This window comes from Megascapheus bottae, unplaced genomic scaffold, assembly GCF_031878675.1.
Source record: "Megascapheus bottae isolate mThoBot1 unplaced genomic scaffold, mThoBot2.hap1 HAP1_SCAFFOLD_85, whole genome shotgun sequence".
Lineage (NCBI taxonomy): Eukaryota > Metazoa > Chordata > Mammalia > Rodentia > Geomyidae > Megascapheus > Megascapheus bottae.
In genome coordinates, this window is record NW_028327789.1 from 112,117 (window position 1) to 137,500 (window position 25,384).

The 25,384-nt window shown below is 45.0% G+C and overlaps 2 long non-coding RNA genes across 2 annotated transcripts in view; one reads left to right on the plus strand and one right to left on the minus strand.

Moving 5' to 3' along the window:
- Positions 1-19,387, minus strand: part of LOC150039206 (uncharacterized) — a 34,173-nt gene extending 14,786 nt beyond the window's left edge. Inside the window, exon 1 of the long non-coding RNA XR_016534482.1 lies at positions 19,340-19,387. This is a non-coding gene — a long non-coding RNA (uncharacterized LOC150039206). The remainder of the gene's footprint in view (positions 1-19,339) is intronic.
- A 173-nt stretch (positions 19,388-19,560) lies between these two features.
- Positions 19,561-21,335, plus strand: LOC150039207 (uncharacterized). Its single transcript, XR_016534481.1, has 2 exons — positions 19,561-19,642; positions 19,766-21,335. It is a non-coding gene; the product is annotated as an uncharacterized LOC150039207 (long non-coding RNA).
- Positions 21,336-25,384: the final 4,049 nt, after the last annotated feature.

Here is a 25,384-nt window from a genome sequence, read left to right on the forward strand (position 1 = left end):
TTAACCTGGCTTGAAGGCAGGATCTTAGTACTGTCTTTGGACTTTCTCAAGGCTAGAGCTCTTCCACTTGAGCCACAGAACCACTTCTGGCTTTTTTCTATGTATGTGGTACCAAGGAATCGAACCTGGATCTTCATGCATACCTGGCAAGCACTCCACCACTAGTCTAAACTCGCGGCCCATCCAAGCACATTTCTAACATCAGGATACTTCTTGTGATCTCCAGCCCCAGGGTGCCCCCCCCACTCCTTCCACTCCCTCATATCAGCACCCAGTTGCCCTTCTTGGCAGAATCTGGGTCAGTGTCCCCATTTCCTCATTCCAGCACCCAGATTCCCGGCATTCCAGGCCCAGGTCCTGACCCCTTTCATTGAGGCAAGAGCCCAATCCCCAGAGACAGGCTCCCAGGTGTGCCCCCATTCATTCATGTCAGTACCTGATTCACAGAGGGATAGGCCGGAGGTCCTGACCGATTTCCTCCTGTCTGCACCCGAAAGCCAGGACCCAATTCCCTGTCCCCATTCATTCCCATCAGCACTGGATCCACAAAGACAGGCACTGGGGGCCAGCCACATTCCCTCATTCCAGCACATCCATCCATGGTGTGACAAGACCTGAGGTCCCCCACAGGCAGAGTCACCCATCTGGGCTTCCTCTCCCTCCCTACTGTACTGACATGCTAACACCACTTCTGCCAGTCCACAGCTGCCTCAGCCCGAATTCATGACAGGAGTCCAAGCCTTGCCGTGTTCTAGCAGTTTTACTACTGCTCCCGCAATGAATATTATATTTTAAATTTTACATTACATTAATATAGTAAGTATATAATAATATGTATTGATGCACAATCATATCTAAATATAGAATATACAATATATGACAATTACATTGTATAATCATCTATTATAAGTATATTTTATTACTAAATACAATATTAAATCATATATTACATAAATATAATAACTTAAAAAGAATTACTTTGAGGTTTTTATTTTGCCAGTCCTGTGGGCTTTAACTCAGATCCTGGGAACTGTGTATGAACTTTTGTACCGTAGGCTTGCACACTAGCACATGACCCAGAGCCATGGACTAGAGTAGCAGCACTGGAAAAAAAAAAAACCTGATGGGATGTGCACACTGATGCTTTAAGACATATATCTTTTTTTTTTGCCAGCCTTGGAACACACACACACACACACACACACACACACACACACACACACACAGAGGAAATGAAGAAGTCCACATTTTAATGATTTTTTTCTGACAGTTCTGGGTTTTAAACTGCAGGACCTGGGGCCTTGGTTTCTTTGACCCTCGGCCCTACCTTGGCAGGCAGGCACCCTAAGGACAGCCTTATCTTCAAACTGCTATCCTAGACCCCAGGTTCAAGTCTCAGCACTGGCAAAAAAAAAAAAGAAAATACAAAAAAACTCAAACAAACAAACAAAAAAGCCCACCACGACGACAACAACAACAAAATTGTGCAATGGGACCACAGGCCTAAAGATATGGGGTTTTTGTTTGCCAGTCCTGGTGCTGGAACTCCAAGTCCCAGGCCCTGAGTTTAAATCTAAGCAAGCACCAGCACAACAGTGAATTAAAATCAAGAAGAAGGAGGAGGAACAGGAAGAGGAGGAAGAAGAGAAAGAGGAGGAAGAGGAGAAAGAGAAGAAGGAGGAGGAGGAGAAGGAGGAAGAGGAGGAGGAGGAGGAGAAGAAGAAGGAGGAGGAGGAGAAGAAGAAGAAGAAGAAGAAGAAGAAGAAGAAGAAGAAGAAGAAGAAGAAGAAGAAGAAGAAGCAGCAGCAGCAGCAGCAGCATGGGAACTGCAAAAAGCTGCTTTACTATTTTTTTCTGGCAGTCCTGGGGTTTCAACTTTCAAGACCAGGGAAAGGGGGCTTGGTAATGTTGACCTTTGACCCTAGCTTGACAGGCAAGTACCCCACAGACTGTCCCACTATTGATCTGCTAGGCCTTGGCCCCAGGTTCAAACCTGAGTTCAAGGCACTGACTTCAAGTTGCAGGACTGTCAAAAAAATTGCCACCATGAGATATCAAAACACTTCAGTTCATATATAATGTATATACAAACAAACATTAGCATAGAAGTCTATGCAAACTGAGATTTTCCTTTGTGGTACGCTGTTCCCCTTATATGGATGGGCCCTGGGTTCAATTCTCCAGTACCACAGAAATGAAAATTTAAATGTAGCTATAAATATAGAGAGAAACAGTGGGAGGCACAAGTTCTTGCTGAACCCTGGCCTGGGGTCACTTGCACACTTCCAAGATTCCAGCACTTGTGCACAATAAAATGAGCAACACATGTGTAAGCTGTTTTCCTCCAGGTCTCAGCTGTCATCCTAGCCACTCAGGACACTAAAACAGAGAGAATCCTGGTTAAAATTGAGCCTGGGCGGCAAAGTGCACAGTTGGCACCCATTCTATTTATGGATTTGTTCCTTCCAGTGGTTGGGCTTGAACTCAGGGTAGTGCAGTGATCTTGGGCTCTTTTTCAGAAGTTCACTCTCACAGGGACTGGACGCTGTCACTGAGCTAATTTGGCTCAAGGTTGGCGCTCTTCCACTTGAGCCACAGTACCACTTCTGGTCTTTTCTGTGTATGTGGTGCTTGGGAATGGAACCCAGGGCTTCATGCATCTTAGACATGTGCTCTACCACTAGGCCACAAAACCCACCACATATAAATCTTTTTAAAATGTACTTTTAACTGTGAATATAAAGGTGATGAATTCAGCTACAGTTCCCAAAAGGGTCAAGGCTACATGAATCAGGTCAGGCATCCATTTCTGTGTGGACACTGTCACCCCTTCCCTCACTCTCCAGTTTTTACCACTCCTCCCCTCCCAAACAACGCATGTCTGGAGCCAAGATTTTACATATACATTTGCTATATGAGTTGATTATACAGGCTGAATTCCCTGATGTTGGATTCATGTGGGATTAAAATAAAGGCTCTAGCACATTCTCTCCATGGCTATGGTTTTTCTCCACTAGGGATTCTGTGGAAGCGAGGGTGAGCAACCAGCCCAGGCTTCACCCTCTGGACCTGTAGGGCTTCTCTCCCACAGGATCTCTACAGGGATAAGAAGTGTGTAGCTGCATGGTAGAAAAACACTCTGTCAGTAAGTCATATTCCCAGGATTCGGTAGACTATATGAGACACTCTTTAGGATTCCTGTTTTTGGGATGAGTAATATTTCAAACCCAGTATATACCCTACTCCAAATAGACTACAGAGATTTAGTTTGTCTCTGGCCTAATTTGCCTTTAAGATCAAGTCCCTGGGTTTAAAAAAGATTTGTGCTATATACAAATATGTTTTTCTTGAATCATAACAATCAACCATTTTGTGATAAAACGGTAGTGAAGATGATGACAGAATTAGGCTTTCAAAATTAACTGCTAAAGGATTAAATTACCTCCTTGTTATTTCTTGGAACAGAACTCTATTCACTTTCCACCTCACTACCAACATTGCAGGTACCCTTCTAATTTCAAAAACCCTTTCTGGGGCCAGGAGTTTGGCCTAGTGGTAGAGTGCTTGCCTAGCATGCAAGAAGACCCGGGGTTCAATTCCTTGGTACCACATACATAGAAAAAAGCTGGAAGTGCTGCTAAGGCTCAAGTGGTAGAGCTCTAACCATGAGAAAGTCCAAGGACAGTGCTCAGGCCCTGAGCTAAGGCCCAGGACTGGCCAAAAAAAAAAAAACCAAAAAACTGGGGACGGGAGTTTGGTCTAGTGGTTAAAGTGCTTGCCTAGCATGCAGGAAGACTTGGGTTCAATTTCTCAGTACCACATACATAGAAAAAAAAAAGCCAGAACTGGTGCTGAGGCTCAAGTGGCAGAGCTCTAGCCTTGAGAAAGTCCAAGGACAGTGCTCAGGCCCTGAGCTCAAGCCCAGGAATGGCAAAAAAAAAAAAAACCTTTCTATCTATCTGAAGAGATTTATTAGCAGCATTTTTTTTCTAAGTAGAATATAGTTTTTCTTATGCCCTTATAAATGTCTTGCTTTAATTGGATCAAAGGTAAAAGTTAACATACATTAAATTAAATGCATGAGATTATTAAATATTTCCACACTCCCTACAATAAAGAGAAAAATTTATGTGTGGAAGGATCAGAAAAGAGATTACTAAAAGGCCGGGAGTTTGGCCTAGTAGTAGAGTGCTTGCCTAGCATGCATGAAGGCCTGCTTTCGATTCCTCGGTACCTCATACATAGAAAAAAGCCAGAGTGGTGCTGAAGCTCAAGTGGTGATAGAGCTCTAGTTTTGAGAAAGTTCAAGGACAATGCTCAGGCCCTGAGCTCAAGCCCAGGACTGGCAAAAAAATGAGATTACTAAAAGTATATCATAAGCCAAGTGACAGTGGCTCCCACCTATTAGCTTAGCTGCCCAGAAAGCTGAGATCTGAGGATCATGATTTGATCCTAAGCCAGGAAATGTCTTGAGACCCTCATCTCCAGTTAAGCACCAAAAAGCCAGAAGTGGAGCTGTGGCTCAAGTTGTTGATTGCTACCCTTGAGCAAAAAGGCTCAAGAGATGGTGCCCAGGCTACCAGCCCAAGGACCAGTTGCGGGGGGGCGGGGGGGTAGCAGTGTATCATATGTCTTCTTTATCTTCATTTTGCTCATTTTTTATAAGGCCTTTTTGAAAGGAAGCATGCTAAAAATGGAAGCAATGGTAGAATCACAAATTCTGTAAATGTACAGTAAAATTAAAAGAGAACAAAGAATTTTATAACTAATGAGTATTTCTGCTGAGCCTTAGTTTTCTTGTTATAAGGAAAAGGGATGATTTTCTAGTAGATATAAAAATAAGGTGTAAAAATTATTTGAAACCGTATACTGTTAAGGTAACAGAATGAATGGATCAGAAATGTCCTATGTAGATAATGTAGGAATACTTTTTTTTGTCATTCCCAGGCTCAAGCATCACTTTCAGCTTTTTCTATGTATGTGGTACCGAGGAATCAAACTTAAGGCTTCATGCATGCTAGGCAAACACTGTACCATTAGGCTAAACTCCCAGCCCTGTGAATTGGTTTTTAAATGTTACAAGAATATGTTTTTATTTTTCCTTAAGAGGAAGATGTGGAAGGGCATAAGAGGCCTGTTGATGTTTATGTTAAAAAAGAAAAAAAAGAAAAGAGAAGTGGAATATATTTTTAAGTTCTAGAAATTTGTAGTGCTCAAAGCCACTCACAGTGATAGTGTTGAGCGCTCATCTCAGCGTAGCTCTTTGGTAGCTCCTGGAATGGATAGCTTGGCAGTGGGTATGCCATCTTGTTGGGAGCCAGAGTGGAATCAAACTGTACCTTGACTTGCATCAGACGATGGCTATATTGTCTTATTGCTTTCTGGCCCTATTCTATGTAAATGACCTGAGAATTACCATATGAATGTAACACCTGGAGGTTGCCTGGGAGAAGAGGAGGGAAGAAGGGGGAGGGGAAAATAAACGCGGCAGTCTAGTCAGTCTTTGCCTGGACTGCGGACATCCCGGACCTAGTGTGTCTGTCTCTCTTCTTTTTCTTCCTAGTCCTTGTCCCCTATTTCAGGAACCCCAATCTGCGAACCCTGGTTTGCTGCCGGTTGGCCCCGGCATCTGGCGCCCGAACAGGGACCCTGAAAATCTGGGACGAAGGTGAAGGACCCCTCCCTGTGGTGAGTAACACATCGTAGGACTATTAAGAGAGTATAGTCAGGAGTAAAAATTATGGGTCAAGCTAATAGCCATGGGTTATTTCTACCGATCTTAACAGGCCTATTTGAAGCCCACGGAACGCGGGTGGAAAAAGGGGTGCTTCAGAGCTTCCTACAGTTTGTCGAGGAGGCATGCCCGAGGTCTATAGAGGAGGAATTCCAAAAAGCCTGGCAGCGGATAGGAAAAAGAATTCTAGATTATTATGATGTATATGGCCCCGAGAAGACCCCAATAGAGGCTGCTACTGTATGGAGTTTAGTAAGTGAATACATAGATCCTCTACATGAAAATGCTGAACTTAATCTTGAATTAAGGGAACTTTATGAGTTAAAGGACCCTTCTGAAAAACCTGAGGCTGAGCCATATGCCGCAGCCCAAGAGAGTCTAAGTGAGATCTTGAAAAGGGAACAACAACCAGTAGATATTGAGTATCAGAATTCAGGTTTGAATATCAAGGAGGAAAGTTATGATGAGTCAATGGAGGGCCGAATGGCTACGATGGAGAAGAAGTTAGAAGAAATCCTACATTTTCTATCGAAAATGGGGACAGAGCAGAGAGCCCCCCCAGAAGTAGGAAAGAAATATGACCTTCAGGCCACTATGGTGTCTGATTCTAAACCTTACCCCTCACACCCACCGCCTCCGGCTGCAGCCTTACAGCCTCAATCCCTTTCTCAACCTTTAGGCAAGCCTAAAGGCCCTAGCAACAAGTCCCTTTTAACAGGCACTACAACCAGGCACAGTGCATCGCAATTAAACCTGACTCAGGCTGCTAGAGAGAGGGAAGGTATTTCAGGGCCTCGATGCTTCCCTAGTTTAGTTGATTATGATGAACAAGTAAACCATCAACCTGTTCCTGTTAAACTATTACAGGATTTAAAAAATGCCTGCTCCCAATATGGGCCAACTGCCCCTTTTACTCAAGTAATATTGGAGGCCGCGTGTGCTGGTATTGCATGCCCAAATGACTGGAAGCGGCTTGCCAGAGCATGCCTTAGTGCGGGAGAGTACTTATTATGGGAGACAGAGTTCACTGCACAGTGTCGGGCTAAAATTGAAACAAATAGGTCTAAGAACCTGCCTTACACTGTTGATCAGTTGTTAGGAGAGGGAACCTATAAAAACACCAAAGATCAATTGGGTTATGCAAAGGAGGCCTATTTACAAATAAATGCTGCGGCGAGAGAGGCTTGGAAAAAGTTACGCAATTCCAATCGTACAAAAAATCTAGTAGAAGTTAAACAGGGACCAAATGAGCCTTATCTAGAATTTTTGTCTCGATTAATGGAGACTGCAGACCGCCTAGTACAAGATGAGAATGCAAGGGAGATTATAGTTAGACACATAGCCTATGAAAATGCCAACGCCGCCTGTCAGGCAGCTATCAGACCCCATAGGAATAAGGGAGGAATCACGGACTTTATTTCACTGTGTGCTGATATTGGACCCTCCCATGTACAAGGCCTTACTTTAGCCGCCGCTCCTCAAGGAAAGACTGTTACTGAGTCTCTAAAATATAGAGGTCAGCGGCATTCTCGGGCTGCTAGACCCCCAGGGCGTTGCTTCTCTTGTGGACAAATAGGACATTGGATGACGCAATGCCCACGCCAGGCCAGGCAAAAGAGAGAAAAATCACCTGGCACATGTCCACGCTGTGGTAAAGGGAAGCACTGGGCTAAAGATTGCAGGTCAAGAACAGATCGCAATGGCCGCCCGCTTTCGGGAAACTGGAGGAGGGGCCAGCCCCTGGCCCCGCAAAACCATGGGGCAGTCCCTCCCTCTTCTCGGCCACAAGTGCATCTTCTAACAACCCCCCAAGATCAGTCTCCGGCCTCCTCCGTGCCACCCCAGGAAGTGCAGGATTGGACCTCTGTTCCTCCACCTGCTCAGTATTGACCCCAGAGATGGGGACACAAGCTCTCCCCACGGGGGTCTTCGGCCCCCTTCCCCCGGGAGTGGCTGGATTGCTGTTAGGGCGAAGTAGCTCAGCCCTTAAAGGGATACAGATTACACCTGGCAAAATTGACCAGGATTTTACTGGAGAAATCAAAGTTATGGCCTCTGCCCCGAAACACGTGGTATCGATCCCAGCCGGTCAAAAATTAGCACAATTAATATTTGTGCCTTTACCTCCCGGGGAGACTGCTAATTCCCCATGTGGACAGAGAGGATTTAGATCTTCTGATATCTATTGGGTACAAAGCATAAAACAAGAGAGGCCTGAGATGACTATATTTATACAAGAAAAGCCCTTTAAAGGAATATTAGACACTGGAGCAGATGTGTCTGTGATATCTAAAAAACATTGGCCAGCCCAATGGCCCCTGACAACCTCTATGACTTCCCTACAGGGGGTTGGGCAAGCAACTGACCCACAGCAGAGCAGTGCGATCCTTGTTTGGAGAGATGAGGAAGGGCACTCTGGTCATTTTCAGCCATTTGTCTTGGATCATCTGCCAATTAATTTATGGGGTCGTGATATCATGGAAAAAATGGGAGTGTATATGTTTAGTCCTAGTGCTGCGGTCACTAGGCAGTTACTTGATCAAGGCCTCCTCCCCTTTAGGGGACTAGGCCGAGCAGCACAGGGGGAGCTAGAGCCACTCCAACCCCAGTCTCACCCTACGAGACAAGGATTGGGGTATCCCTTGACGGGAGCTGTCGTTTGCCCTCCCCCACATGCTGATCCCATAAATTGGCTCTCTGAACGACCGGTATGGGTTGAACAGTGGCCTCTTTCACTAGAAAAGATCATTGCAGTACAGCAGCTAGTACAGGAGCAGCTGGACTTGGGGCATGTGGCCCCTTCTAACTCTCCATGGAATTCTCCAATTTTTGTTATAAAGAAAAAGTCAGGTAAATGGAGGCTGTTACAGGATTTGAGAAAAATAAATGCCACAATGGAACTGATGGGGGCCCTACAGCCTGGCTTGCCTTCACCCATGGCAATCCCAAAGGATACTTATAAGATTATTATAGATTTGAAGGATTGTTTCTATACTATACCCCTGGCGCCTCAAGACTGTAAGCGCTTTGCCTTCAGTGTCCCCTCTGTTAATTTTAAAGAACCCATGAAGCGATATCACTGGCTTGTGCTCCCACAGGGCATGGCAAATAGCCCAACTTTATGTCAAAGTTTTGTGGCTAGAGCCATTTCTTCCACTCGTGAAAAATTTTCTTCTGTTTATATTGTTCATTATATGGATGACATCTTGTTGGCTTGTTCTGACCCTATCGTCGTACGACAAGCCTTTGGACAACTAAAGCAGGATCTGAGCCTCTTTGGCCTTGTAATAGCAGCTGAAAAGGTTCAGGAACACCCGCCTTTTACATATCTAGGCCATATATTAGGCCCACACTATTTTAAAAGCCAAAAAATACAATTAAAAACTTCACACTTAAGAACTCTTCATGATTTTCAGCAATTCTTAGGAGATATAAATTGGCTTCGGCCTTATCTAAAGCTCTCCACAGGAGAGTTAAAACCCCTCTTTGATCTCTTAAAAGGAGATACCAACCCTACATCCTTGCGCGAATTAAATCCTGACGCCAGGAGGGCCATCCAAATTGTAGAAAAGGCAATTTCCCAGCAACAAATGACCTATTGTGACTATTCTAAACCCTGGGGAGTTTACATTTTAGCTACTTCTCACTCCCCAACTGCTGTATTGTGGCAGGATGGCCCACTTTTATGGCTTTATCTACCATCAACACCCGGCAAAGTGCTGACCCCCTACTACGAATTGGTAGCTAATCTGATACACATGTGCCGAGTGGATTCCCGTAAATATTTAGGTCAGGAACCTCATTTTATCTGTGTCCCATATAATTTACAACAACAAGATTGGCTATTCGCCCATTGCGATCCTTGGGCCATTGCTTGGGCCAATTATACGGGAAAAATTTTGCATCACTACCCGTCTAACAAACTTCTCCAATTTGCTGCGTGTCATACGTTTCTATTTCCTTCCATAGTACAGGCCTCGCCTTTATCCTCTGCCGCTTTGGTATTTACAGATGGATCCTCAAATGGAACGGCTGCTCTGACCATTAATGGGAAAACTCAATCTTGGGTTACAGGTTTTTCCTCCGCCCAAGAGGTGGAGTTAGAGGCTGTTTTACAGGCACTCGTCCTGTTACAAGACGAGCCCTTTAACTTATACTCAGACAGTCAATATGTAATCCGTGCTCTTCAAGTCATAGAAACTGTTCCCTTTATTGGAACTACTAACTCCAATATTCAGACCCAATTTCGCCAAATACAAACTTTGCTTTGTTCTCGCAACCACCCCTGTTTTTTTGGCTTTGTTCGAGCTCACACTAATCTTCCTGGCCCTTTAAGTGAAGGCAATGCGGTCACTGACTCCGCCACCAGAGTTTACTTAACTCAGGTTGAACTTGCTAAGCAGTCACATGCCATCCACCATCAAAACAGTCGAGCCTTGCGCCGACAGTTCAAATTATCTAGGGAAGCAGCGAGGCAAATAGTCAAGACTTGCCCCAACTGTGTCCCTTTTTCACCAGCCCCCCATTTAGGTATAAACCCACGAGGACTGCTTTCTAATCACATTTGGCAGATGGATGTCACGCATGTTCCATCATTTGGCCGATTAAAATATGTTCATGTTACTGTAGATACTTATTCTAATTTTATCTTGGCCACCCCCCTTGCTGGGGAAGCCACTAAACATTGTATCTCTCACTGCATTCGATGCTTTGCTGTGATGGGGATTCCCTCGCAAATAAAAACAGATAATGGCCCTGGCTATGCAAGCCGAGCATTTCAATCCTTCTGCCGTTCCTATAATATCACTCATATTACAGGCATTCCTTACAATCCTCAAGGCCAAGGCATCGTGGAGAGAGCTAATGGATTATTAAAACATCAAATTGCTAAAATACAGAAAGGGGAGTCGTATCCCGCTACCCCTGTGAATATACTTAATCATGCTTTATTTGTTTTAAATTTTTTGAATTTGGATTCAAATAATTTATCTGCTGCTCAGCGATTCTGGGAAAAAAGAGAGCAGCGTGCTTTTGCCTTAGTAAAGTGGAAGGATCCCCTAACTGGTGCTTGGCATGGACCCGATCCTGTTCTAACCTGGGGTCGAGGGCATGTATGTGTTTTTTCACAAGGAGAAAATGACGCCCGCTGGCTGCCTGAACGCTGCGTTCGGATCGTGGAGAGTGACAGTGGCCATCCAAGCAGCGACTCACTGGGCCTACACCCCCAACCCTCCAGTGGTGCATCCTGCGACGTGGAAAGGACCTGAGTTATTTGTGCATGTCTATTGGGACTGCTACTGATCCACTTGTTCCACACATTCATATGAGCTGTGTTTCTCCTCCTTTTACTATTATGTAGGGACCTTTTAACATATTCATTGACTCTACACAATTTAATATGTGACATTATTTTGTCTTTACCATCCCTCTTCTTAATAACCTTTTTTATAAAAGATGCCCAGGTGAAAAGCAAAGGCCTCCAGAGGTAAGTAGAAGTCGGCCGACCCCCTGTATGTCTGTGTTTTGTTTTATTTTTTTTATTCTATTTTATTTAAAAAAAAAAAAAAAAAAAAAAGGGGTGCACTGTGGGCCTAAAATAGAGGCCTGGGTGGTCAAGGGACGCCTTGACCCCCCTTCCCCTTCTGAGTTTCTTGTCAATATCAAGGCATACCTGAGAGTCCCACCAGCAAGACATGTCTAAATCTAAAAATAACTGTTTGGTGAAAACATTCATTTGAGCTCATGTTTTTTGTGTTAAGTGTATCTGATTGAGTCCAATTTTCTTGTTATATGTCAATGTCTGATTATTTAAAAGTCTCCGTTTGTCTTGTTCGTGTTACATATTTTTCCTTGTCCAGTTTTGTCTTTAAAATTGGTACCATTTCTAAGTATGGATCCTTATGGTTTTTCTGTGCGTACTCAAGCACACATCCTTGTTATTTATTTGAACATTTCTGGGCCTGGTATGGCCCCTCCCAATCCGCTGCAGCTGAGGTGAGCAGAGGCCAGACAAAGCAGCTGCAGGCTTCGTTCAGTTTCCTTTTTCCTACAACCTGCTGAAGTGACAGTCTAGAGACACTTGGTGACAGGACACAGACTTGTCTTAGTTCTCCTAGGTTTAAGACTCCCACCCAACTTTCATCTGCAAAAAGTAATATGTCTGATATCAGAAACAAACTCTGGAAGAATAAATTTCAGCTAAGTTGCCTTGTTAGAAAGCTTTGTTTAAAAACAAAAACAACAACAACAACAACAAAAAACCTGGTTGTCACCTCCAAGAATAAGCTTTGCAAAAACAACAACAACAAAAACAACAAAAAACAACAACAACAAAAAAACCCTCATGGTACTAAAATTTCCGGAAAATGAACGGCCGATATTAATTTTGCGCGCTTTAAGATCTTTGAGTATGAATGTGTGTACGAATGGGTGTGAGTGAACATGTTCAAGGTTAAATTGTCAGCATGCTGTATAAAACAATGGTTGAGCTCATTTGAAACACAAAAGCAATTGGGTAAATCTAAGTCTAAACTTCAAGAAAATTAGTAGGTTTGAATGTTTCCTATGTCTCAAAGGATTATTGCATTGTCTTAAAGAAAAACTGGTAAATATTTTTCTAGATCCTGAAATCTGCATTTTATTGCAAGGCATACAACTGTTTACATTGTAAACATTGTATCCTGTTTAGCACAGAGATGTTAGGGAATTTGGAATTTATTACTTTAAGTTAAAGTTTGGAAACATGTATTAGAGATTTAAATGTGAAATTGTTCATTAACGTCAGAAATTTTGCCTGTCTGTCTTTTCTTGCAAATCTGATGGTAAAATGTGGATAATGTGATTAGTATTTTAAAGGAATGTTTAAAGGTTTATCTCCATGCTATTGGGTGAAAAAAAAAAAAAAAAAAGAGGAAACTAAGTCCAGACCTAGACTTTTGGTGCACTGATGTCTATAGTTCTTGCATTAGGGAAAAACTGTTATTTGAGTTTAAATTGTTGTTGGAGTTTAAGACAGTAATCTAAACTGCAAAAAAAAAAAAAAAAAAAAAAAAAAAAAAAAAAAAAGCCCTTTTCTAAAAGGCAAGAGGAGTGACTTGAGCCCTAGGGGGCCTGAAGGCAGAAGGAGTTCTTTGTGCCCTTAAAGGTTTTTCAATTGCAAATAAAGGCTAAGGTGTTGATTGTTTAAGCCAGTATCAGCAAAAGTTTTAAGAACATTGGAAATGGGTTTCTAAACAATATTTGAAAGTGAAATTGTCTTAAATGTTTAAAGAAAGAGAAAAAAGGAAAATCAGGACTACCAAAGTAATTGCTTAATTGCTATTTCAGCTTACTCTTGTAAGTTACTTTATAGCAATCTCCAGAAGGCCCATGGAGAAGGACAGCAGATCCTCATTCAGATGTAAGTTTGGCCCTCACCAAGTTCCAGGTAAGATCATGCTTAGAGACTATTTCTGTATTGACCACCTTGTTGCTTCTAATTGGAGTAAAGTGGCCTTTTGTAGACTCATTGATCTGAAAGCCACAGTTTTGAGCCTGCCCGGGCAAAGCAAAGTCCCTGTGAGACTGTGGTGTCTAATCTGCCAGCAGGATGCTGGGACAGAGTTGCTTTGGAGCTCGAAGTGGCAGAGTGATAGCTCTGAGCTGAAAAGCTGGGGGGAAGCACTCAAGCACCAAGCTCGGGACTCACAGTGGCAGGGCGCTAGCCTTGAGCTGGAGAGCTGAGAGACAGCGCCCAGACCCTGAGTTCAAATCCAGCAACCAACAAAGTGAATTGCCAATGGGATGTTTATCCCTGTGTGGAGAGACACTACCGGGACAGGAAAGCCTCTGCTTGGATGGCAGAGTTGGTGTCAGATCTTAGAGTCACTTGTGCTTGGCCATTCAAATTAATCAGAGCCGGGAGGTCATAGAATAGTTTGTAAGCATGCCTTACTAATGCCCGTGCCTTTCATAACTGGGCAGGAACTTGTCAATCTTCTGTGATAGTGGGTAGTCTAAAGTCCTAATTGAGCGAATTTTTTTTATTTTTGACACCAGCCACAAATTCAGGAAAAGTTTGTGGATCTGAAGCTTGTGTCTCTATTAATCTGTTTAGATCTGACAACTGAAGCATTGTTAAGGTTGCAGAAATTTAGTTCCCCAGACAATCAAGAAAAAGCCTTTGCAAACGGGTGCTAGGTAGGCTGCGCTGTTGTGGCCAAGGATGGTTTGTGCAGTTGTTGAATGTCAAGTATGATTTCTAGTTTGGAGTAGATTGTTGTTCCTGGTGTCTAATCCTTGCAACCCCTTGATAAAACAGGCTAGGCTTCTTAAGGTCCCTGGTCAAGCGTGGAGACGGCGCCCCTGAGTCAGCTTGAAGAGGTCACGGAAGTTGAATCTCCGCCCATCAAATCCCCGTTGGACCAAGGGACCAAAGTCATTTTTGGAAAATGCGACAGGATAAATTAGGGGTATAGAAAAGAGTAAAAATTGCACTTGTGTTTCTTTTAAAATAAAAAACGGGGGACATGTTGGGAGCCAGAGTGGAATCAAACTGTACCTTGACTTGCATCAGACGATGGCTATATTGTCTTATTGCTTTCTGGCCCTATTCTATGTAAATGACCTGAGAATTACCATATGAATGTAACACCTGGAGGTTGCCTGGGAGAAGAGGAGGGAAGAAGGGGGAGGGGAAAATAAACGCGGCAGTCTAGTCAGTCTTTGCCTGGACTGCGGACATCCCGGACCTAGTGTGTCTGTCTCTCTTCTTTTTCTTCCTAGTCCTTGTCCCCTATTTCAGGAACCCCAATCTGCGAACCCTGGTTTGCTGCCGGTTGGCCCCGGCACCATCTGAAGGCTAGAGGCTCAAAATCACCACAAATTTTCCTAACCTTTGGTCAACTACTGTTGTTTTCCATCTTTTCAGCAGACCCGCTCAGTTTTCTACTGATGTCTGAAGAGTCAAGGAAGGTTTCAAAGGCTTGTGGAAATTCTCCAGCTGCCTCACCCTCAAGTAGCACCAGCTGATAATGTGGAGGCTTTTCCTGACACGGTTTCTTTTCCAGAGTTTAAGAGCTCATGGACAGCACCCAGGCCCTGAGGTCAAGCCCTGTGATCAACAAAAGAAAGTATGATTTTTTTAACTGGGGAGATAAAGCTAGTAAAATAAGCCTTTATAAAACCAATAAAAACATGCCAGTCAGTATTAAACTATCAGTGTTAACATAAAAGACAATGGAAACAAGGTATTTTACCATTTTCAGACTACTGGCAAATGGCGTTATTAGTAAACCAAAAATAATCATCTACAAATTTTTTCCCCTTTGTAGTTGAAATACAATATTCTACCTTTAAAAGGTACTTAATAAGGTCAGGAGTTTAGCCTAGTGATATAGTGCCTGAGCATACACGAAGACCCACGTTTGATTTCTTGGTATCACATACATAGAAAAAGCTAGAAGTTGTGTTGTTGCCCAAGTGGAGAACTCTAGCCTTGAGAAAGCCCACAGTCAGTGGTCAGGCCCTGAGCTTAAGCCGCAGGACTGGCACAAAAAAAGTTACTTAATATTCAAGATTTCGTTGCCAAAATAGGACTCATTTTAATCTTCTGTCTATTCCCTCCCCCCTTTTTTTTCTTTTTCTTTTTTGTCAGTCCTTGGGCCTGAATTCAGTGCCTCAGAACTGTCCTTGGAGACTTACTGCTTAAGGCTAGTGCTCTGTCACTTGAGCCACAGCGCTGCTTTCAGCTTTTTCTGACTATATGATACTGAGAAATCACACCCATGGCTTTGTGCATGTGAGGTAAGCATACTACCACTAGGCCATGCTCCTGACCTCCCTTTTTTCTTACTTAGAATGGAGGCAAAATTCTTCATTTACTGTGTCTCCTCCTTAGAAAGGAAGAAGAATTCTTCATTAAATGTCTGTGGTAAAATTGCAATTTGATGGAATAAAGAAATTTTTTTGAAATAAGGAAAAATTGCAACTCTCCTCTTTTTGAGAAGAGCAGTTTTCATGGCCCAGTGCCTATGAACATTCACACATGCAACTTTCTAACTCCTAAAGAAAGTTTTAATGCTTCTTTTTGTGTGTGTGTGTGTGTGTGTGTGTGTGTGTGTGTGTGTGTGTGTGTGTCACCCATGGGGCTTGAACTCTGGGACCAGGCACTGTCCCTGAGCTCTTTAGCTCAAAGCTAGAGCTCTACAACTTGAGCTGCAGCAACCCTTCTGGTTTTCTGATGGTTAACTGGAGATAAGAGACTTTCTGTCCGGGCTGGCTTAGAACCAGGATCTTCAGATCTCAGCCTCCGGAGTAGCTAGGATTATAGGTGTGAGCCACTAATGCTTGGTTCTATTGCCTTATGTTTTAGGCTAGCATTCAGACACTAAATCACAGTTATTATTCAGGTAGTAAAAGAACTATCAAAGAAATGAGTGCTTAAAATTCAAGGAGAAGTATAGAAAACGGTAAGCGATGCTTGGCTCTGCCTTGAACTGAAGAGCTCAAGAATAGTGCCCAGGCTGAGTTCCAGCCCCATGACCTCCCCCCACCACCAGAAAAAAATAACCTCAAGGAGAAAATCTAATAAGGTTGACCAAAAGCTCATGGAAGAGAATAAAAGGCAAAGACAAAAAATATCTTTGCCGGTCCTGTTGCTTGAATTCAGGGCCTGAACTCTGGCATTGAGCATTCCACCAGAGTCACAGCACAGCATCATCGCTGGCTTTTTCTGTGTATGTGGCACTAAAGAATCAAACCCACAGGCCGGGAGTTTGGCCTAGTGGTTAAAGTGCTTGCCTAGCATGCTTGAAGACCCCGGTTCGATTCCTCGGTACCAAATACATAGAAAAAAAAAAAGCCGGAAGTGGTGCTGAGGCTCAAGTGGTGGAGCTCTAGCCTTGAGAAAGTCCAAGGACAGTGCTCAGGCCCTGAGCTCAAGCCCAGGACTGGCAAAAAAAAAAAAAGAATCAAACCGGCAGCTTCATGCATACTATGCAATCACTCAACCAGTAGACCACACTCCCTCCCCTCAATTGTTAGTTGAACTGTGTAAATTCCATAGGTATCCCAAAGGAGGGCATACTGGGTTTTGTTGTTGTTGTTTTGTGGGACTTGAATTTAGGGTCTGTGTGCTGTCCCCGAGCTCTTCAGTTCAAGTCTAGCACTCTACCACTTGAGCCACAGTGCCACTTTCAGTTTTCTGCTGGTTAATTGAAGATAAGAGTCCCATTGACTTTAGTGCCATGGCTGGCTTTGAACCACAATCATCAGATCTCAGTCTCCTGAGTGAGAAGCATTATAGGTGTGAGCCACTGGCTCACAGCTTGGCATACTGTTTTTCAGTGCCCATCTAAACCGTATTTTAGGCTGGGTGCTGGTGTCTCACTCCTGTAATCCTAGCTACTAAGGAGGCTGAGATCTGAAGATCAAGGTTTGAAACAAGCCCAGGCAAAAAAAAAAGTTCACCAGATTCCTTTTATTTATTTATTTATTTATTTATTTGGCCAGTCTTGGGTCTTGAACCCAGGGCCTGGGCACTGTCCTTGAACACATTTTGCTCAAGACTAGCACTCTACCACTTGAGCCACAGCACCACTTCTAGCTTTTTTGTGTGTAAGAGGTACCTAGGAATCGAACCCATGGCTTCAAGCATGCTGTCTGAGCACTCTACCACTAGGCTACGCTCCCAGCCTAGTTCTTGAGACTCTTTATTTCCAAGTAATCAGTGGAAAATCTGGAAGTGATGTTATACTTCAAATGGAAGAACATTTATCTTGAACAAAAAGGATCTCAGGGACAGCACTCAAGACCAGAGTTTGAGCCCTATAAATGGCAAAAAGAAAAAAAATTTAAAAGGTCCCCTGTAATCCTAATATTAGGGAGACCAGGCCAGTGTGATGTACAAGTTCAAGACCAGCTTGGACTCCAATCTAGGATAAAATGACCTTATCTCAATAAGTAAATACATTTAAAAAAATCAAAACAGGGTTTAGAGTTTGGCCTAGTGGTTAAAGTGCTTGCCTAGCACGCATGAAGACCTGGGTTCAATTCCTCGGTACCACATACATAGAAAAAAGCTGGAAGAGGTGCTGAGGCTCAAGTGGTAGAGCTCTAGCCTTGAGAAAGTCCAAGGACAGTGGTCAGGCCCTGAGCTCAAGCCCAGGACTGGCAAAAAAAAAATCAAAACAATTCCCAAGTAAGGTTTTATTGGCGTCTATGACTCATGGATTTTGCAAGTTGAAAACATCATTGCTTCTGTATTTAACATGCATAACAATGATAGAAAAACATACCAAATCCTTCATCTCCACATCTCATGAAGGAATTATTTTACCATTAGGATTTCAGATTTGCCAGAGACAGCTTATATTTGAGTGTGTAGGTCAGTCATGCTTCACCAAGGTGACCATATATTCCTCAGGTGATGTTGGGGACAGACTGTGGGGTCAGTGACCTTGGACCCGCACAATTGTGTACACAAGGAAGTAGCTCTTATCATGAGTTTGCGCTGTGTCAATCACTTCTCATTTAACCTTTTTTGTGTAGCAATCAGAGAGAAGCCCTGGCCCTGCCAGCACACCTGGCCATGTGTCTCCAGGAACCACAGCTGTGTCCATGGAAAACAGGAGCCTTGAGGAAGCATGAACGACCATGCAGTATATTCAGGAGACGGTTCCAGAGGAGCAGCTCCTGGGAAGAGCTGACAAGCATGACAAGGTGGCCAGGGTGCCAAGGGAAGTGGGGTGGAGCGATGCAGAGAGGGAGGGTGGGCAGAGGCAGTCATAATAGCCGATGTGAGTGTGCAAGTGAAGTGCAGGTGGAATGAGGACGGAGTCGGGCAGAACCACGCGGTCTGTGCGCTCGTCAGTCACCCTGAGGACGTGGTCTCAGCCTGGGTTCCACGCCGTGGGTCCGGGGAGAGGAGGTGCGCGAGCCGGCGCGCCCTCTGGCGGCCGCCGTGTGCACTGCGCGGTCCCGGCGGCCATTTCTATTCCAGCCCGGGGAGCTGGGGGCTGGAGATCCTGAACCTGCTGCCGTCCTGATCCGAGGTGTGGTTCAGAGAGCCGAACCAGGGTTTCCCCGACCCAGGGACCCGGACGCTCCTCCCTGAGGTTGGCCCGCGGAGCCCCCAGCGGAGCTCCCTCGACACCGACGAGTGCGCAGCTCCACCGCAGCCGCTCGGACCCGGACTCCAGAGGGCGCTCCGGACCCGGGAAGTCGGCGTTCAGAGCAGGGGCAGGGTAGACCCGGGACGTTGGCGCTCTGAGCATGAGGAGGGCAGACCCGGGATGTCCGCTCTGAGCATGCGCAGGGGGCGGGCACTCGGGGCCGTTCTTCCCGCGGAGGAGCTGTGGTGGTGGAGCTGGGTGGCCCGGCTCCGTGGCGGGTGGGTGCCGGCCCTCGGTCTGCAGCTGGGAAAGCTGCTCCTCTACCCTCGCCGGGGTTCTCTGCTGCGGGTAAAGACGGCTCCACACCCGAGCCTGCGGTCCTCCTCCCGGCCCGGAGCCCCGCCCGCGCCTCCTGGGCCGCCGCCGGGAGCCCGGGCCCAGCACGCCCAGCGCGGCTCCGTAGCCCGGGTGACAGCCCGGCCCTGCGCTCCCCCGCGGTCGTGTTTCCACCCACTGCGCAGTCAGCTCGCGGCCGACACGACGTGGAGCCCCGTCGGTCCCCTCTGTTCACGGGATGCCTTATTGCAGAGCAGATCCCAGCGCTGTGGCGGCGTCCGTGACCCGTGAAGCCACCCGATCTTCTCACCACGCGCGTGCCGTCCGCAGACGGCCAGGGCTGGACGTGGAGTAGATGAGGTCGCCACTGTCCGCGCTGACAAATGGATGTGTTGTGGGATAGTCTGAAAGGCATAGCTGGAATCACAGATGTGCCCACCAATGTGCACGAAGCATATGGAGTCTCAGCACGGCTGCCTGGGTGCGTGCGCTGTGCTTTCACTTGACTGTGAATGAACTAACCCTTCTGCACAATCACAAAGACGGCTGCAAATCTGTACATATATGGACACTCATCTAGAAGCAGGTGTCTTCTTCTTTTCAGTGCTGGGAAAAGAACTCCAGGCCTTCTGACCATTATGGAGACTCTCTGGGAGTGAGCTACACCCAAACCCTGAAAACAATTGGAATGTTACTCTAAGTCCTCCTAAAGGGTCCCTGGCAACGTGAAAGCAAGCATGTAAAGTGTAAGAAGCAACGCTTGCTTGCTTTGTCTGAATAATGTGCCACTAATTATTGTCTCATGGTAGTATTGTATCATTTACGATTTTATTATCACTTTGCATTTGAAGTACTCATTGATTTTGAAAATCACAGCATACTCTATGTCATTTCTTAAGCTGTTAATGCTCCTAAAGCTTAAAAGGCTAGCATAGTGATTGTATATAGAGATTCTTTTTTTTTTTTTCTTGCCAGTCCCAGGCTTAAGCTCAGGGCCTGATCACTGTCCTTGGACTTTATCAAGGCTTGCACTCTACCTACCACTTGAGCCTCAGCACCACTTCTGGCTTTTTTCTATGTATGTGGGACCGAGGAATCAAACCCGGGTCTCCATGCATGCTAGGAAAGCACTTTAGCACTAGGCCAAACTCCCGGCCCCAGAGAGATTCTCTTCTTGAATACTTGTTTGTTAAACATGACATTTGAAATATGATGTAAAAATCCAAAGAGTACAAGAGCAAGGACTCAATATTTTGTACCCAATGCTATAGACATGGTATCAGAAATATAAACACAACTACATAGACATAAAAATGTATGACTCTATAGACATAATGTTTTATTACATAATGTTGTATGACATACAAACCCTCAGCCTAATTTTAATTATATTCTAAAATCTAAGTGCCAGTAATTATGTATAGAGATTCCTTTCTTGAATACTTGTTTGTTGAACATGACATTTGAAATATGATGCAAAAATCAATGTTAATAAATTCTTTAATGAAAAAAACCCACCCTCCCCCCCAAAAAAAGGTGGGCCGGGAGTTTGGCCTAGTGGTAGAGTGCTTGCCTAGCATGCACGAAGACCTGGGTTCGATTCCTTGGTACCACATACATGGAAAAAAATCTGGAAGTGGTGCTGAGGCTCAAGTGGTAGAGCACTAGCCTTGAGAAAGTTCAAGGACAGTGCTCAGGCCCTGAGCTCAAGCCCAGGACTGGCAAAAAGAAAAAAAAAAGGCTAGCATAGTTTGCACAAAAACGTTGGTGATTACCTTCCCTACATAGTAATGAAATTAATTCTGATTGGTAAACTTTTTATTTCATTTTTTAATTTAGGCTGCCAGAAGCACTGTTTCTATTTATAAAAAATGCTTTTGAATATATACCCTTGATCACAGATTTTGAAGAAATCATGTAAGATGATAAAGAATTTGAATGGTACCGTAGATATAAGATAAATACAGTTGCAAGAAAATTTGTTTTGACATCAATTTTTTTATAAATTAAATGATTTTGTACACAAAGCTCTAATACTAAATAATCACAGGTTACTTAGGGGGCAGTCAATGTGTACATTTTCAAAAAGTTAGATATTGTTGTTTTATATGAAAGTATAGTATAATCCCTATGTTTTCCGGCTTTAAAATAAACTGTTAGTGTTTTATAAGAAATTATAGTATGGTCCAAATGTTTTCAGGCCTTGGAATAAATGTTGAGTGCCTTGGAGACAGTAGCACAGGAGTTGGCCCAGGTATGGAAGGGTGGGAGAGGGGCAGAAACTGGAAAAGTCATGTTGGAGATGGCACCACAGCCTTGTCAGTGTGCTCACGCAGGTGGCCCTTGAGAGGGAGGAAGGACTTGAGCTAGACACACAGAAGGCACTTGAGGGCCTCTTTTCTATTGATCTCCTTCACCAAGACAAAGTTGACCCCTACCCCCAAACACACCCTGCATTTCTTTGGAGAATCCAAGAACAGATACACTGTAGTGCCTTCCAACACAATAAAGACAGCATCATTCCTTGACTAGGGTTCTGTGATGGAAGAGGAAGGTGACCTCTGCCTTGGTAGAGGCCAAGAGTTTATTCTTAAGGAAGCAAAGTTGGCACCTACGGCCCCAGAGATTTTATGATGATCCTTCTTGCTGAGGTTGTCTGGGAGGTTTGAGGATCCTGTGAACACAGGACATGGACAGGTGTCTGTCCCTTAGTTACATGTTTCTAAAACATACTTTTTTGTTGTTCGTGGTCTTGGAGCTTGAACTCTGGGCCTGGCTGCTGTCCCCAAGCTCTTCAGCTCCAGGCTTCCACCCTACCCCTGGGTCTGGGCATTGTCCCTGAGCTCTTCAGCTCAAAGCTGCTGCTCTACCCCTTGAGCCACAGCACCACTTCTGGTTTTCTAGAGGTTAATGGGAGATAAGTGTCTCATGAACTTTAGTGCCCTGGCTGGCTTTGAACCACGATCCTTAGATCTCAGCTTCGTGCGTAGGTAAGGATTACAGGCATGAAGCACTGCACCTGGTTACAATTTTGGGTTTGTTTTTTTTTTGTCAGGTTCCAAGTATTTTTTTAATGTTTTTTTTTGGTCTCTGTGCATTTTCAAACATGAGTTACAAGGATATTAGTAATTTGCTCCCATAACTTGCTGTTTTGGCAAGCAGAGACAATGTGAGAGGGACTTCTCTTATTTCCTCACCTTTCAGCTCCTCTTTTGTCCATCCCTATTCTTAAAAGGGAGATCTTATTAAAATTGTATACCAAGGGGCCGGGAGTTTGGCCTAGTGGTTAAAGTGCTTGCCTAGCATGCATGAAGACCCAGGTTCGATTCCTCGGTACCACATACATAGAAAAAAAGCCAGAAGTGGTGCTGAGGCTCAAGTGGTAGAGCTCTAGCCTTGAGAAAGTCCAAGGACAGTGCTTAGGCCCTGAGCTCAAGCCCAGGACTGGCAAAAAAAAATTGTATACCAATAGAGTAATCTGCAATCTTATGAGATCATTTTGAGGTCTGCCATCTCCAGGATATGGCTATTTAAGTTTTAGCCTACTGAACGTCAGTTCTCTGGTAGTTGAAGTGGCTTTTCATACCTCAATGTCCTCTCTTTCCCTTTATTTTCTCTATTCCCTTTGGTCAGTGAAGGGCGGGGGTAGGCTGAGGGGGGGGGAAACTGGTCAGGGACAGTGTCCAGGCCAAGTTCAAACCCCAGGACCCACAAAAACAAAACAATAAAACAAAACCAAACCCAGGCAGTTGCAGAAAATGGACGCTAGGTGGCAAGCACTCACCATACCTTTGCATGGAGAGGGTGAATGCTGGAGAGGAGGGGCCTCTGGGATGTCCATGGGTTCCAGGTACTACAGCTGGGATGCACTGCTTCTTCTGCCTTCCTGGAGAATGCAGCACAGTCCTGGTTGAACTCCTGCCTTATGCGGTGCTAATTTGATCCTGAGGAAATCTTCAGCAGTACTGCTGCAATCTCAGTAATGTATGCACTGCAACTTCCCAGTTCCACATGAAAAGCATTTTGCCTTGGGAAAAAACAAAAGAGAGAGAGAGAGATAAGGAATGACAGACACCTTAGCCCTTTCTGGAATGTAAAATAAAATCAAAGAAGAACATCCAAAACCAAAACGAATATTCTATCTCTGCTTCTACTTCTGAGGGTAGTAAATTTCCTCCTTCCCTGAAGAATCTCTCCCTCCCTTTCTGTCTCCGGTTCTCCTTTCTCTTTTTCATTTTCTGGGTTCCTTGTATTGAGGACTGAACTCAAAGTAAGAGTCTTAGAAGGACTTTCCTGCTGAAGCTGGCTTTGAACCTCATGAGATCTCAGCCTCCAGATCAGCAAGGATTACAGTTGTGAGCCACCTGCCATAGCTTTACTTGTCTTGTGTAAACATTGCTGTACTGACTGCTTTTCCTTTTTCTTTTTTTTTTTGCCAGTTCTGGCCTTGAGCCCTGTCCTTGGACTTTCTCAAGGCTAAAGCTCTACCACTTGAGCCTCAGCACCACTTCCAGCTTTTTTCTATGTATGTGGTACCGAGGAATTGAACCTGGGTTTTCGTGCATGCTAGGCAAGCACTCTACCACTAGGCCAAACTCCCGAACCTCCATTGATAATTTTTATATCAATTTCTACTCCACCCTTCCTTCATTTCCTTGTGTGCACTGACTCAAAGCCTGTGGTTCCTTTATGTCTGTATAGGAAACTTGAATTTATAACCACGGTAGTTTGCAAAAAACGAACACTAGATGGCACCCTTTGACCGTTGCACATTGAAGGGTGGGTGATGGACATGGGGGAGGGAAAGAACACAGCACAGGGATCTGTGTATGTGGAGCTCCGTGATTTTCCTGGCATCATAAGTTCGCTGCACTGGTTTCTGCCTGCGTGGAGTCATCAGTACTCTGACACTTAAGCTTGTGCTCTTGCATTTTACATTAGTGATTGAACTCTCAGTAAATTCTGAGTAGAGCTGCAACTGCAGTTGGTGTGGATATATAGAGAACAGCTTCCCCATTCAAATCAAAGACATTTTGTCATGTTTTCCTGTTGGCCTAACACTTTTAGCTCAAGTCTGTAGCCCCAGTCATTCAGGAGGCTGCAAGAAATCTGAGGACCAAGACTCAAAATTGTCCTCTACAATATGGCATCTGTCTCCAGGCAAGTGGATCCTCTTAACACCAGGATTTAGAGGAGGGAAGCACTCAGACTGATCAGCTATGGCTGGGCTGTGAGTGGGAGTGCCCATTTATCCAAATGGGATTGGTAGGGCGTCCATGTCAGCGACAGGCCATTCCTTTGGGCCTGTGTGGGTTGTCCTGCAGCCCTCCACCCATCCCACATCAAGTCCCCAAACCTTTTCCTTTGAGGGGGTCCATTTCAAGTAGTAGATGCTTGTTCACGTGGGTGGCTAGTGGGTTCAAGCTCTGTCAGGTGGGTAGTTTGATGAGAAAGGGAAAGATTTAAAAAAAAAAAGCCATGATGAGAAAAAGCTGCTCCTCCTTGTAACATCTCTTTATTTTCCACACCCCACCAGGGACCGCTGGATAGACCACAGGACCAGGGAGAGATGCCTAAATCACTCAGTACTGAGCAGAAGGCAGCCAGCCAGGAATCCGATCCAGTGCACCTTTGGTGTGTGTGGAGGTTTTGCTGAGCCAGGGATGCAAGGCGAGATTTGGGGGAAGAAGCAAGCCTCCTGTCCAGGCCCCTGAACACCCTGGGCCTCTGGCTCCTGCTCCTGCTCCTGCTCCTGCCCCTGCCCCTGCCCCTTCCCCTCCCCAGCTCCCTCCCCCTGCCCCCACTGCAACCTCACAGCCCTCCCCAGAAATAAAATAAAAGGACCCATTTGCTTGAATCACATTGTCTTTGGCTTGTGTTTGTATTCCACTCCCACGATGAAAGGGGGTTGCATTCATTTCTGATGCCTGAGGCCAGGGCTGGCCGGAGAGAGAAGGTTCTTTGGGGTTGGGGTGTGGGGCAGGTGGATGGACAGATGGACGATGGGGTGGGGGTGGTGGGATAGGTTGGGTTGGCCCCTGAACTCGCTTGCCCGTTTCTGGGAGTGTCCAAGCACCAGGGAGGGGACCTGAGGATGTGACTGACCAGGGAGACACCGGCGGCTGGCCGGCCCACCTTGCTAGTCCTGGAGAAGGACTGAGTGACACAGCACTCCAAGCTTCTGCTTCTGTAGCTGCTGCTGCTGCTTCTGCTTGTGCTTTCT